Here is a 13,733-nt window from a genome sequence, read left to right as displayed (position 1 = left end):
AGTCTCTCTATCTCTGGAAACATTATCTATAATTATAGACATTATCTATAAAATGATAGATTTAGATTAGATGACCTTTATGGTCCTTTCTAGTCCTAAATTTATTAAATTCTCAGGTTCCTGGGGGCCTCTCCAGTTTTTCAATGGTCACCAGATAGAAATTAGTCCCTTTTAGAAACCACAGATTCACAGACTTGTAGCTTTTTTATATTTTGATAATGACTTTCCAAAATAATAGGTATCTTTTACATTCTTATGTATTTTACTTTATGCATTTTTTTCTGAAAATGGATCCATTCTCTTCACTGAAATGCCAAAGGGATCAGTGACACACATACAAAAAGACAAAGACTCTGATTATATGAGGTATAACCCCCCTCATATAATAGATTTTTTAAATTGGCCCCAGGTTAAGTGACCTGCCTGTGGTCACATAGACAATAAGCAGCAGAACCAAGATTCAAATCTAGCTCCTCTAAAGACAAATCCAGAAAATCTGACTCCTGTATACCTCGCATCCATGTTAGGAAAGTTGGCAAGCTGTGCAAGCAGGCAGCCGGACTCCATGTTGTTACCACCTCCATAAATATACATGATCATCAATAGCACAGAATGCTAACTTGGATAGGCCTGTGTATAAAGCTTTCTTTTAACAAGGTGGCGTCCTTCAGTGGAGGACAAAGGATGATTCTTAGTTCAGCATTTCTGTCAAGGCTGATGCCGTCATTTGATTTTGGTTTTCTACATATGCTTAGCTATTCAGAAAATCACCGTCTGTCAAAGAGCAGGCCCGAAGCCGGGAAGGCGAGGTCAGAACCAAGGAGGAAGGTTCCCTTGGTCCCCTTGCCAGAGATTTGCTCCGTGCTGAGTACCATATAGCAGAAGGAGTCTTAGATTTAGAATTAGAAGACCCAGAACTTCCTTCTCTTTGCCAGTATCTCCATTTTCTGTGACACTTTTGGGTCTCAATTCTAGTTCATACTATGGCCTGACCACTCAAAAAGCTAAAATAAACTTTGATTGTATTAAAAATTGTTCAGCATCCAGAGGAAGGGGATGATCCTGGTTTCCTTTGCATGGAGCAGAGTTCAACTGAAGTCTTGTGTGTACATCCTGAACTCAGCAAGTCCAAAATAGAACAGGTTGTCTTTCCCCATTCCACCCCTACCCATCCTTCTTCTGAAGCTCCCTGTTCTACCTCCATACTTCTAGACATCCAGCTCACAACCTCAGATTCATCTGTGGATCCTCCCTCTCCTTCCCTCCCACCTTCATATCCAATCAATGACCACATGATGTTAATTCTTCATCTATATCTGAGCCCTTTTCCCCACTCATGTGACCATCATTCTAATTCAGACCTTCATCTTCTTTAGATTCAAAAAAACCCTAATGGGTCTCCCTACATTCCCTACATGTGGTCATTGATTGGATATGGAGGTGGGAGGGAAAGAGAGGGAGGATCCACAGATGAATCTGAGGTTGTGAGCTGGATGTCTAGAAGTATGGAGGTAGAACAGGGAGCTTCAGAAGAAGGATGGGTAGGGGTGGAATGGGGAAAGACAACCTGTTCTATTTTGGACTTGCTGAGTTCAGGATGTACACACAAGACCCCGATCTCATATTCTAATGAGGGAGACATGTAAATAATGCACTATACAAAAGATATATTCAGAATCAATGAAGGAGTTCTCAGAAGGAATGTAGTAAGATTAGCGGGGGAGTTGGGTAGGACCTCCTTGAGAAGGTTGGATTCAAACTGATTCTTGAAGGAAACCAAGGGAATTAAATGGCATAGGTGAATTGAGATGACTAGTATTAAAGGTATGGAGTTGGGAAATGGAGTAGCATGTTCAAAGAATGGCACATGGGCCAGTGTTATAATATTGTAGAATGCATGGAGGAGAATAAAGTGTAAGAAGACTGCAAAGGAGATATAAAGAGGCTTAATTAGGCAATCTTGTCTTGCCCCAAAGACTTCTTGGGGAGTCGTTATGTTAGTCAATCTGAGTATGCCCAAAGCAAGCCCCATTTGTGCCAAGAAGGGGCCAGCTCACACAATCCATCTTTCACAGGCTGGAACCTGCTAAAAGAAAGGTGTCCAGGATAGTTGCACTAGATCCCATAGAATCTTTGCATTGAAAAAGACTTCAGAGACTTCAAGTTATATCTAACAAAAATTCCCTAAAACACTTCTAATTATTCATCATTCTGGCCTCTGATGGAAGAATTCCAGGGATGAAGAGTTCATCTCCTGAGACAGCCCATGCCTCCTTTAAACAACTCTAATTTCTAAAATGTTGTTCCTTGCATCAAGCCAAAATATCATCCTCTATGACTTTTGCACATTGATCCTCATTGAGTCCTTTGGGACCAAGCAGGATAAGACAATCTTCCATATGATACTTAACATAGACCCATCAAGACAGAAGTGTAAAAAGTTCTTGTGGTAGACTTTATTTTATTTCTTGCAAATTCCTCACTCTATCCAAATATCCCAACTTTATGGAGAAGGAAACACACATATTGATGGAGAAACTGTCTACCTGTCCTTTCTATTTAATCTTCTCACTGTATTTATGGATTTTAACTTGGTTTTGATATGTGTCAAGGCACTGTGGTCAACAAAACAGAGCAATTTCTCTCCTCTAACCATTAACCCTTCTTATGATATCAGTTTCTCCCCAATTTTTCCTAACCAAGGTGGAAAATAATAGAAAAGAATGCCTTGGGGAGAACAGAAGACTTGTCATATAAGACCTGGTTGAAAGAAATAAAGATGGATAGCCTGGAGGAGAGAAGACAGGAGGAATATTCCATTTAAAATAGCAGAAACACCACTGTCTGCAAGAAAGATTAGACCATTTCTGCTTGGCCTCAGAAAAATAGAACTAGGACCAAAGGCTTAATGTTCCCTGGGTGGGGGTGGAACCGGGTGGTAAGGAGAGGAAATGGAGGTCAACATGAAAAAAATTAGAGCTGAAATTAAAGAAATTGGAGCAGTGAGATCTAGCCAACAATAAAATGGCTAAGCTTCCCATCTCTGGACATTTTCAGGGAAAGGTTAATTACTCTATTGTTGAGTCAGTTATCAAATGATCATAAATTTGTAATGACTATCATTTATACAGCACTTTAAGGTGTTTAAAGTACTTTACATGGTATCTCATCTGATTTGCACAATAATCTTGTGAAGTAAGTGCTATTAGCATCCCCATTTTACAGTTGAGCAAACTAAGGGAGGTTAAGTGATTTGCCCAGTGTCACACAGCTAGTGTTTGGATTTGAATTCAAGTCTTCTGACTCCCATTTCATCCTCTGCTTGCTTCACTAGTAGAACCTTCAAAAGACCAATTAACCCAACTCCCTCATTTTATAGATGAGAAAAATGAGAGTCAAGTTAGCAAGATGATTTGCTCAAAATAAACGATGCGGTCAGGATTTGAACCCAGACCCTTTGATTCCAAACCCAGTGCTCTTTCTACTATTTCATACAGATTCTCATTCAAGCATAGCTAAGATTCAATGGCCACTGAGATCCCTTCCTACTTTGCCATTCTTAGTCTGCATGTACCACATTGTTTGATGGGCAATATTATGAGAGTAAAAAATACTATTACAACAACATCTGATACAATGATTTATTAAACTCAATTTAACAAATAATTATCAAACACTCACTAGATGGAAGTTACTATTCCAAACTGGTGATTTAGAAAAGAAAAGTAGTCCTTACTTTCAAAGAGTTTACCTGCTACTTGGGAATACAACATGGCAACAGATAAGTAAATAGAAGATAGAGAAGAGAAAAGGCCTCCATCAATGGTTCATTAGCTGGGCAACTAATGGTTCTAAAAGGTAGACGGGAGAAGGGAGTTCATGTTAAGTAGGGGGTATGATCTGTACAAAGTCATAAAGTTAGGAATAAGACCAGATTGCCTGGAAAGTCAAATGTGTCCAGGGGAGAAAAGGCAGGATGGAGCAGGATTGGGTTAAACTGTGGCAAGCCAAGCTGATGAGATTGCATATAATACAATTGGAGATGATAGGGAATTACCAAAGCTTCTTGACCAGAATAGCAACATGGTCAAATTTTTTTCTTTAGAAAAATTATTTTGCTTGCTATAGCAAGAGGTGAGAGACTTGAAGAAGAAAGACCATTTAGAAGAATATTATAAAAGTCCAAACTAGTGATGACAAGACCTTGGGCTAAGCTGGTGTGATCCAAGGCAGGTCATTCCCCCTCTCTGAGGTTCAGTTATTTTAGCAGTAAAAAGTTGAGAATAATATTTATGCTACCTATGAAACTAATTCCATGTACTGTCCTGTGGCTTTTAATTACAATGCTTTGTTAAATTGGTTACAAAAGGTATTCTATAAGAAAAATTTTGTACAACAAATTCTTTTTCTAGTTACCATTTATATAATAATAATTTATATAATAAAGCATTTGATTATATGTTATTGTTCAAGAGTAGTGCTGTATTCACAATTTGTTCAGTCAGTAATCCAGTAGCAATTACCTTTCAGTTCTCCTCCCCATTTCAAACACCCCACTCTCCTTTTCCCAATCAAAACAACAACACTCTCTAAATTCATTGTAAGCTTACCAAGAAAAAAGAGAAACTCATCTACACTATTTTGAAGACTCTGAAAGAGGTAAAGGGATATGCTTCTCATTCTTCTATTTATTCAAAGCACTTTTTAATGGTTAATTGGTTACAGAAAACCAAAGAGAATGGGTGACAACCCTGTTTCATCTCCAAGATTTGTGGGCTTGGAATGCAATTTTTAATATGAATTTATTATGCTCTATGAGAAAAATTGTTTTTCCCATAGAGTTTGTTATAATGGGATTTCGCCTGGGTAGATTACTCACCATTTATTCACTCATCAACCATTTGTTATCACAGGATTTAAAAGAACCCTTACAGTACAACTCATATAACTCCACCCCCTCCCCATTTTATAAGGAAAATGAGACCTGGAAAGTGAGTTACCAGAGATCATATAGCTAGTATCACAGACAATATTTGAACTCAGAGCCTCTGGCTCCAAATTCCATATTCTCACCACTACATCACCTAGACACATGCTAGATTCTGCTGGAAATTCAAAAATTAAATAAGATGATTCTTGCTCACATGGAGTTTATAAGCTATTGTGGGATGGAAGTGGACTATTAGACCTATGATACAATGAAAAGAGACTGCATTCTGTATCCTCAGGTCCTGAGTTCAAATTCCATCTCTGCTACTTATTGCTTGTTTGACTTTAGGCCAATCATTTAATTTCTATAGACATCAGTTTTTTTTTTTCACTTGAAAAGCAAGAGATTGTTCTCCCTTAGCTCTAAATCTAAATCTAAGGAGAGGAAGTCAATAAATAATAATAACATAGCCATATTTTCAAAATGCTTTATTCTGGAAACATTCACTCATACCAATTACCAAACAAACATGAATAAAAATGTTGTCAAATTTCTATGGCCATGAGGCAGTTGAATAGTGCAGTGGATAGAACACCAGTCCTGGAGTCAGGGAGGATCTATAGCAATGATGACAAAACCTCATGCTTATCTATATAGCACTTCATTGATTTCAAAGCATTTCCCTAAAAATAACTTTATAAAGTACAAATAAGTAATATCCATAAGGAATGAACATTCATTTTGATTCTGTAACCCAAGGCAGGATTCCATCAATTAGTAAGAGGTGTGCTAAATGTTGTGGGGATTCTAAGCAGTGGATGTTGCCCCTATTCTCTTAGTTCTCACTGGAGAGAAAGATAACAACTAGAGCTGCTAAACTGGTTTCTTTATCCTGGGAGAAGTAAAAGGTCTTATGAATATTGAGAAAATGGAGCAAGAAAGATAGGTCCCAGGATGTTGGTCTCAGTTAAAGTTATATACCAAGAATTTATAATTGGTGAACTTAGATCTTCATCATCATGGGGTTTTGGGTTTTTTGGTTATTGTTTGTTTATGTTTTAATCTAATATCTCCCAGATTTCTTGGAACAGGAGAGTTTTGGGGAGTCAAAAAGGGCATAATGGAATGAGTTATTCTGTAAAAGAATGGAATCCATATGAAACTGGGCAAGAGCAGAAAGTTAAAATAGAAGTGAAGGTAACATAGGTGCCATTTGCACATCAGAAAGTGAGATCAGAAGACTAGGATTGGGAGACCAGCAAAACAGCAGGTGGATGGAAGATCCCCTGTTCAAACTAAACCAAAAGATTTGCAGAGTTAATCTTCTCTAAAGTTCAAGGTAGGATTGAGAACTGAAGTGATTAGACTCAGCTGAAGTTCCATTTTCTTGGTCCCTTTCCCAGCTACCAATGGCCTCCCCCTGTCCAAGGTACCTTGTTTATCTTTTAGATCTGTAATATATTTACCTACATATGTGCATATCATCTGTCCTACTAGAATGGGAGCTTCCCTTCTTTGACCCCAGAGAAGATCTGGGAAACCACTTCTCCTTCCTTTCATTATAGAAATGGTGGAATTAGGGTTTAGAATGCTGTATATTTTACTGGACTTGACTGATATATTAGTTCTGCTGAATTTTTTCCCCTCTTTTTTCTCCTTTGTAATAATGGATGGCTTTCTACAGGGATGATGTGGAGAGATGTAATGGGAAATATTGGGAATATGAGTCAAAATAAAATATATCAATATGTTTTGGTGGGATTTTTTAGTGAGGCAATTGGAATTAAGTGACTTGCCTACGATCATACAGCTAGTAAGTATTAAGTATCTGAAGTCACATTTGAATTCAGGTCCTGCTGACTCCAGGACCAGTGCTTTATCCACTGACCATCTAATTGCCTCTTCAACATGTTTTAATAGAATATAAGCTTCTTGAGGGTGGGGACTGTTTTGTTTTTGTTTTTGTGTGCCCAGCAACCAGCACAGTGCCTGGATGTACAGCAGGTATTTAATAGAAACTTAGCAACTTTCCACTTCCAAGAGATATCTCCTCTAACTGTGCTGCAGCACCTTGAGTGAGAGAGAGCAGGCTTTGTGTAACTGGCCTTTTGGACTGTAGGCAGAAAAAGAGCAAAAGGCTGCTGAATGGATGCCTTGGCTTCCTTTCCCATCAATCATTCAATCAATAAGCATTTGTTAAGCAAGCTGTGTGCAAGACACTGTGCTAGGTTCTGAGGAATCAAAGACAAAAAGTAAAGATATATTTTTAAATGTAATGCTCTCTTTTGTTTTTTTTTTTTATATCACCTACATTTCCCATTTTATCCCTCTTCCTTTCCTTCTTGGATAGCCATCCCTTAGAACAAAGAAATTTTTAAAGGGGCGGGGGCAGTCAGAAAAACTAACTAATATACCTATGAAGCCCAATACTTTTGCCTTTTCATCCTGCCCTCCAGGATTTTTCATTTTATCTAGGAAGATATACTATAAGTATACACACCCAAAATAGGTCAGAGATTATTTGTGGGACAAGATGACACTAGCAGTTGGAAAGTGGGGAGAGGAGCCGTAATAAAGGCTTCACAGAAGATAATATTTGAGCTGAACTTTGAAAAGAATTGAAATTTTAAAAGGCAGGGGTGAGAAAGGACATTTCTCTGCCAAGTGGGCCATGGGTGTCTATGCTCTGGGCAATATATGTCAACCATCTGATTGGAGCTGCAAGGGTTGGTCATTGTTTTATGCCCTGAATTGTCATGTCCTGAATTGCTATGCCCTGAATAAAATTATTATAGCCCCCCCTTTCTTCTTTGCCATTAGGACTGGGAGAACTGAGTCAAAAAAAAAAAAAAACCTTGAAGCTCTGGCCCCTTTACATTCCATTGTAGCATAAACTCCAGGCACATTACCTCCATCCTTGCTAGAATAATTCCTAATTTGAGTATTGCCCCTCTGCTGGCTGTCTCCTGCCCTCAACCTTCTTATCTTGATCCCTATCCTGTCAGGATTGTTATGATCCTTTCCTGGAATTATGGCTTGTCCACTCACCGAGTGTCCTCATTCCTCCTTATTTGCTTTTGTTTCCTCTATAAGATTGTATACTCAAGTTATTCTGTTTGCAAACCCTAGTTAGCTATAAAAGTTTCCTGCCTCAGTTCCTCAGTGCTGAATGATTTTTGAACATGCATTCCATTCAGCTGGATAGCTTATAAAACCTCCACATTAAAAAAATTAAAAACCAATCTCTGTCTTGCCTCAGTTTCTCTGGCATTACAATTGGTGATAAAATATTTGGGGTTAGGGCTACTCCAGAGGACCATCTCCAAAAATGCAGAGGGGCTGCTGGGACAAGTGTCAACAGAAGGATCCCTATGAACTCTCCCAATTGAAGAAAATATGGCTCCTTGAAATATTGGCATAAGGAGTACCTTGGGGTACCAATATTCACTTTTCTTTTCAAAAAGCTCTTATTTTCAAGGATTGGTCTATACAAGAGAAGCACTTCTATTTAGGCCAAAATGACAGTTCCATCCTCTAAAAGTATTTCTCCATATTCTACGGGAAGAAAAGACATTTAAGGATAAATCTGACTGTTCTGATATATTCAGACATATGCATAAACTGTTACAATTTACAAATGCTATTTCCCTTTCATTATTTCAGCTGTACTTCACAGAAATCTTGTGAGGCAATCAGAACAAGTGATATGATACCCATTTTTCAGGTAGGGAAACTAAGAGTCAGATCAAGCACCACCAATTTTAAAAGGCCTAAATTCTGGTTCTTATTTTTTTAACCTTCATGAGATTATTATAGACTTAGAGTTTAGAGAAACCTTAGAGCCCACCTAGATTTAAACCTCTTATTTTATAGATGAGGAAAGTGAGATCCAACAAGGTTAAATGACTTGGTGAAGTTTACACAGGCAGCAGGTATTAGAATGGGAATTTGTACCAAAGTACTGTGGCTAATTGCCAAGGCTGAATTTCCACTATACAGTATCATGCTGTTCAAAGAAGGGAAAAAATGAGCAAAAGAGCTAAATGCCTGAGTTTGGCAAATGTTTTAAATGATTTACAAAAGCAAATCAGACCTGGTTAGCTAATTTGATAAGTATGGGTTAGACCCACAAACTAAGTATCCCGTTCTATTTCTACAGACAATCATTTTGTTCAGTCCCCTTCCTGAAACAAGAATTCCCTCTTTTACATCAACATCAACCAGAATGCATTGGAAACTTAACACCTCCAAAGGTAGCCCGATAACATTCTTACCAGCTCTGTTAGGAAGTTCTTCCTTGCCTCCCAACAACTCTAGGACCAAGCAGAATAAAGCTAATCCCTCTTTTCTCAAACAGTCCACAAACGCAAAAAAATAGGACAACCATCCTATACTCCAGTAAGAGAGAGGCAAAAGATCCCCAGCTCATTTAACCAGTTCCCATACAAGATCTGGATTCCACATAGAGGAAAGGAAAATGGGTGGGAATGGGGGGAAGTCCCATTGGCAGATTCCATTACAAGTCACTTTCCAGGGATTTTCTGCTCAGCAGTTTCTAATGCTAAGCCTTAATGAGCATTTCCCAAAGAATGTGGAGTCATAGGTATGAGTTTTAATTAACTCCAATAGGCATTTAATGTAGATTTAATAAGACAGTTATTGTATGTTAATTAAATGTCAACTGATTGCTAAAAGGTTTTTGCAATTATTGAAGTTTACTAATTATCTAATAGATAAATCAGTTTCCCATGTAAATAACTACCATCTACATAAGCAATAAATATGCCATTAGATTCCCCTACATTAACATATTGAAATGAGAGGTTAGCCCTGCAGGGAATTCTATCCTTGTCCAATCCAGAAAGGGAAGGAGCAGAACAGCCCTACCCAGCCCTGCTACTCCTTCCTAGGACTTGGCAGTAAATGAGAAATCCCATACCTAATTGAAAGGATATCCAGGATTGAAAATCTTTTGGGTGATGCTGGCATTTCAGGAAGCCTCTATGAAGAAAATTGATCTCAAGGGGGAGAGGCAGAGGGTGATCCCCAAATGAGAAGGTGCTAATACTAGCCTGCCAGACTCCAGAAACCAAGAAAAAGTAATATTGACTTATGCTCCTAGATTTTTTTAGAGCTAGAAGGAAGCTTAGAGCCCATTGAGTCCAGCCCCTTTGTTTTATAAATGAGGCACTTGGCAGAAATCAAATGACTTGCCCAAGGACACAGAAATAGTAAATTGTAGAAGCAAAGCATGCATTTCCAGGCCCAAGAAAGAAATCAGGACTAGAAAGGTGACTGACTTTTAGTCCTGATCCAGAATCATTTCATTACTTTGGCTAAGTCCATTTACCCTCTCTGAGTTTAGTTTCTGTAAAAATAGATAAATCTATAAAAGGCCAATAATAACCAAAATTAGCATCTAGGTAGCTTTTGACTCAGACGTGCTGGTATTCTTTTAATCTGTACTGTCTTCCTCATTTCCAAAGAAGTCAGGACTAGCAAACAGAAAACCCTCAATTCCAGGTCCATCCAGTTCTATTTGCTTGTCTTATAATCTAGACTAAAGGACAACTCCTCTGCACCCCTATTTCCTTGTCTGCAAAATGGGAGTAATAATTCCTGCTTTGGCTTCCTTAAAATGTTGCTTGCAGAGCATTGTTTCATAGATATAAGAATAAATTTTCAACACTAGTCTAACTTTCAGTAGCTATTCAGTATTCAATAGCTAGTTACCTATTCACCTTCTGGCCTGGAAAAATATTTGGCCAATTTTACAGTGTCCTCTGCTCACCACATCTGTGCATTACAGAATTCCTGAGCTGGAATAATAGTAGGATCTAGCATTTATATAATACTTTTAAGTTTTCAAAATACTTTATTGACATCATTTCATTTAACTCCCAGGCCTGAGAAAATTTATGAAGTATTCTTATATATGAAACTATGTTCTGCAAGCAACCTTTTGAGGAAGCCAAGGCAAGAATTATTATTCCCATTTTGCACAATTTATGAGAGGAATTATACCCCATTTTACAGTTAAGCAAATGGAGGCACTCAAGTTAAATGATTTGACCAGGATCATATAGCCAGTAAATGTTTGAAGCAGGATTTGAATTCAGTCTTATGGAATTGCTCTATGCCCTGAGTCACCTAGCTGTCAGAAAGGACCTCCAAGGGCATCTAGTTCAATCCCTTCTATGGCATCCTTATAAAGAAATTTTCCAGCCCCAACTTAGGACCAAAATATTTAGGGTGAGTAGGGTTCTTAGGGACAATCTAGTTCAATCTTCTCATTTTTAGGTAAAGAAACTAAAGATCAGGGAGGTTAAATTGTGTGCCAATATCACAAAGGTCGCAGGTAACAAAACTGGGTCTTCTGTCGATAAATCTAGTACTGTTTATGCTATGCTCCCCGAATATTTCTGGTGATGAGAATCTCATCATACCTATCTCATAACCACATGTATGGTTGTTCTGGAAGCATCCATTCAAATAAAACAAATCAATGCTTTGTGGAGAGAAGAGTCTCCCCTTCTCCATGGTCCTGAATTTGAAAATGACCCTGTCACAAACGATTATCAAAAGCATAAGAGCTGCTAGTAATCTATGACATATTTGACCCTCCCCCATCTTGACATGGCTAGCCTATCCCAGTTGACCCACATCCTGAAGAACCCTGAGTTCCAGAAAGATTGGAGAGACTTTCTTCAGAGTTCTCTTGACAGGATCGAATTAAATGCCCATGTAGAATCAAACAAATTTTTTAAAAATATAAGTTTGTTTCTGACATTCTCCTTGTGGAGTCTGTGTGGATTACTGGTGAACTTGCAAAAACTTACAAAACTAAAAATCTCCAGGAAAGCTAACAGCTAACTAATTAGTCTCACTTGGAACTGACTCTTGAGCTATTCCAAATCAATGAGGTGTCACTGAGGACTAAATTCTTTCTGGAGGATCCAAATTGGCCAGGGTTCTCCAGCCTGCCTATGAAAATGTAGAAAAATAGAAAACAAAGCTGTAGAACTGTAACACACTCAGAGATCATGGAATCTAACCAATTCATTTTATTTTTAAACTTATATTGATACCCCTTTTAAACATCACCTACATTTTGCAATATACCCTTCCCCTTTCCATAAAGACATCCCTTATAACAAAGAATAAAACAAATAGAAAAAGAAAAACAGTTCAGCAAAACTGTCAGTCAATCATTAGGAATTTATTAAGCACTTATTATGTGTGGAGCACTGTGCTGTGTTGAAAATTCAAAGAAAAGCATGTATTTGCTTCTGCCTTCAAAGGGCTTACATTATCCTTGCAAACGTGGGTGATGGAGAACAACATGCAAATATCTTATAAACAAGCTATGGGAAAAATGGAAGGTAATCCCAGAGGGAGCTTTAAGGAAGATCAGGAAAGGCCTCTTACAGATGGTGGGATTTGAGCTGAGTCTTGAAAGAAGCTGAAGAAGCTAAGAAAGTGTATACCAGGCTGGAGGACAGCCTTTATAAAGGCAGAATTGGGAGATGAAATGCAGTAAAACCAGAGTTTCTGAATCCCCTATGAAAGCATATATAAAAGTAAATAGAGTCGATGAAATCTGACTTCACATGCATCATCGCATACCCATAATCTCTCTTCAAAGAAACAGTGGAGTATCTCCTCATATCTCTTCTTTGAGGTCAATATTGGTAATTAGAATTTAATGGCATGCAGCTTCTATTATTTTTAATCCCCTCTTCCCATTTTCTAGTTGAGAAAACTGAGGTCCTGAAAAGGGAACTGATTTGTGTAAGAGCATCCAGTTTGCATATGATGGAGCAGAGTTTCAAATTCAGATCTTCCCATCTTCTTTCTACTATCCTGTGGTACTTCCCAGAATCTTCATGTCCAAAAGAGAAAGTTCTAGTCTCAGGTCTACAGCATGGTTCTCTGATTCCTAGTTCAGTTTTGTCTTCCTGGGTATTTCTAACTTTCTCCTGAATGTCAAGAAAAAAAATTAGTTAACAGAACAAAATGAAATCTCCTTCACTTTCATTTTGTAACTAGGGAGAGAGAGTTCTGGACTTCGGGAAGGGAGGAACATACAATCAATAAGAGTTTCAGGCAATATTAGAAAACCTGAGAATCAGCGGGCTAAGTAAGCCTCAGGGTCCCTTCCATAGAAATACTCTGTCCCTTCTATGATGATCCCTTCTAATACTGACATAGTGTCTTATTCAATAATATTCATTTCTACTATATTCATACCTACTATAAATAAGGCACTGGGCTAGGAATTAGGATATACTAAGATTAGTATGGTTTAAGCATTGTTCTCAAGGAGCTTAAAATTACTTCTCTCAACCTCCAGTCTCACATCTCCCATTGCCTATTGGATTAGATGTCTGAGAAAACAAATTATCTTTCCTCTTTTAAACTTCCCTATTCCAACACCATAATTCCAGGCATCCAGAGGAGAATGCAGATGATTCTCTGATTATTTGTCTAGCCATAATCTCTCTCCTGACCTCGTCTCTCATTATCAACATCCTATTAGATATCTGGGGTTGAATGCCTCTTAGACATTTTATACACTTTATGTCCAAAACTGAATTCATTATATTTACCCTCAAACCTCTTCCTAACTTTCCTATTACTGACTAGGCTATAATCATCCTCAGTGTCACCTAGGCTTGAAATGTTGGGTGTCATTCTTGATCCCTTACTTTAACTCACCCTCCACATCTACTAATCTGTTGCCAGATCTTTTGTACAGCTCTCCTCAGTTACTATCATTACCCTAATCCAATTCCTCATCACA

The sequence above is a fragment of the Sarcophilus harrisii genome, chromosome 3 (genome assembly GCF_902635505.1).
Source record: "Sarcophilus harrisii chromosome 3, mSarHar1.11, whole genome shotgun sequence".
NCBI lineage: Eukaryota > Metazoa > Chordata > Mammalia > Dasyuromorphia > Dasyuridae > Sarcophilus > Sarcophilus harrisii.
This window is presented reverse-complemented; position numbering follows the sequence as displayed.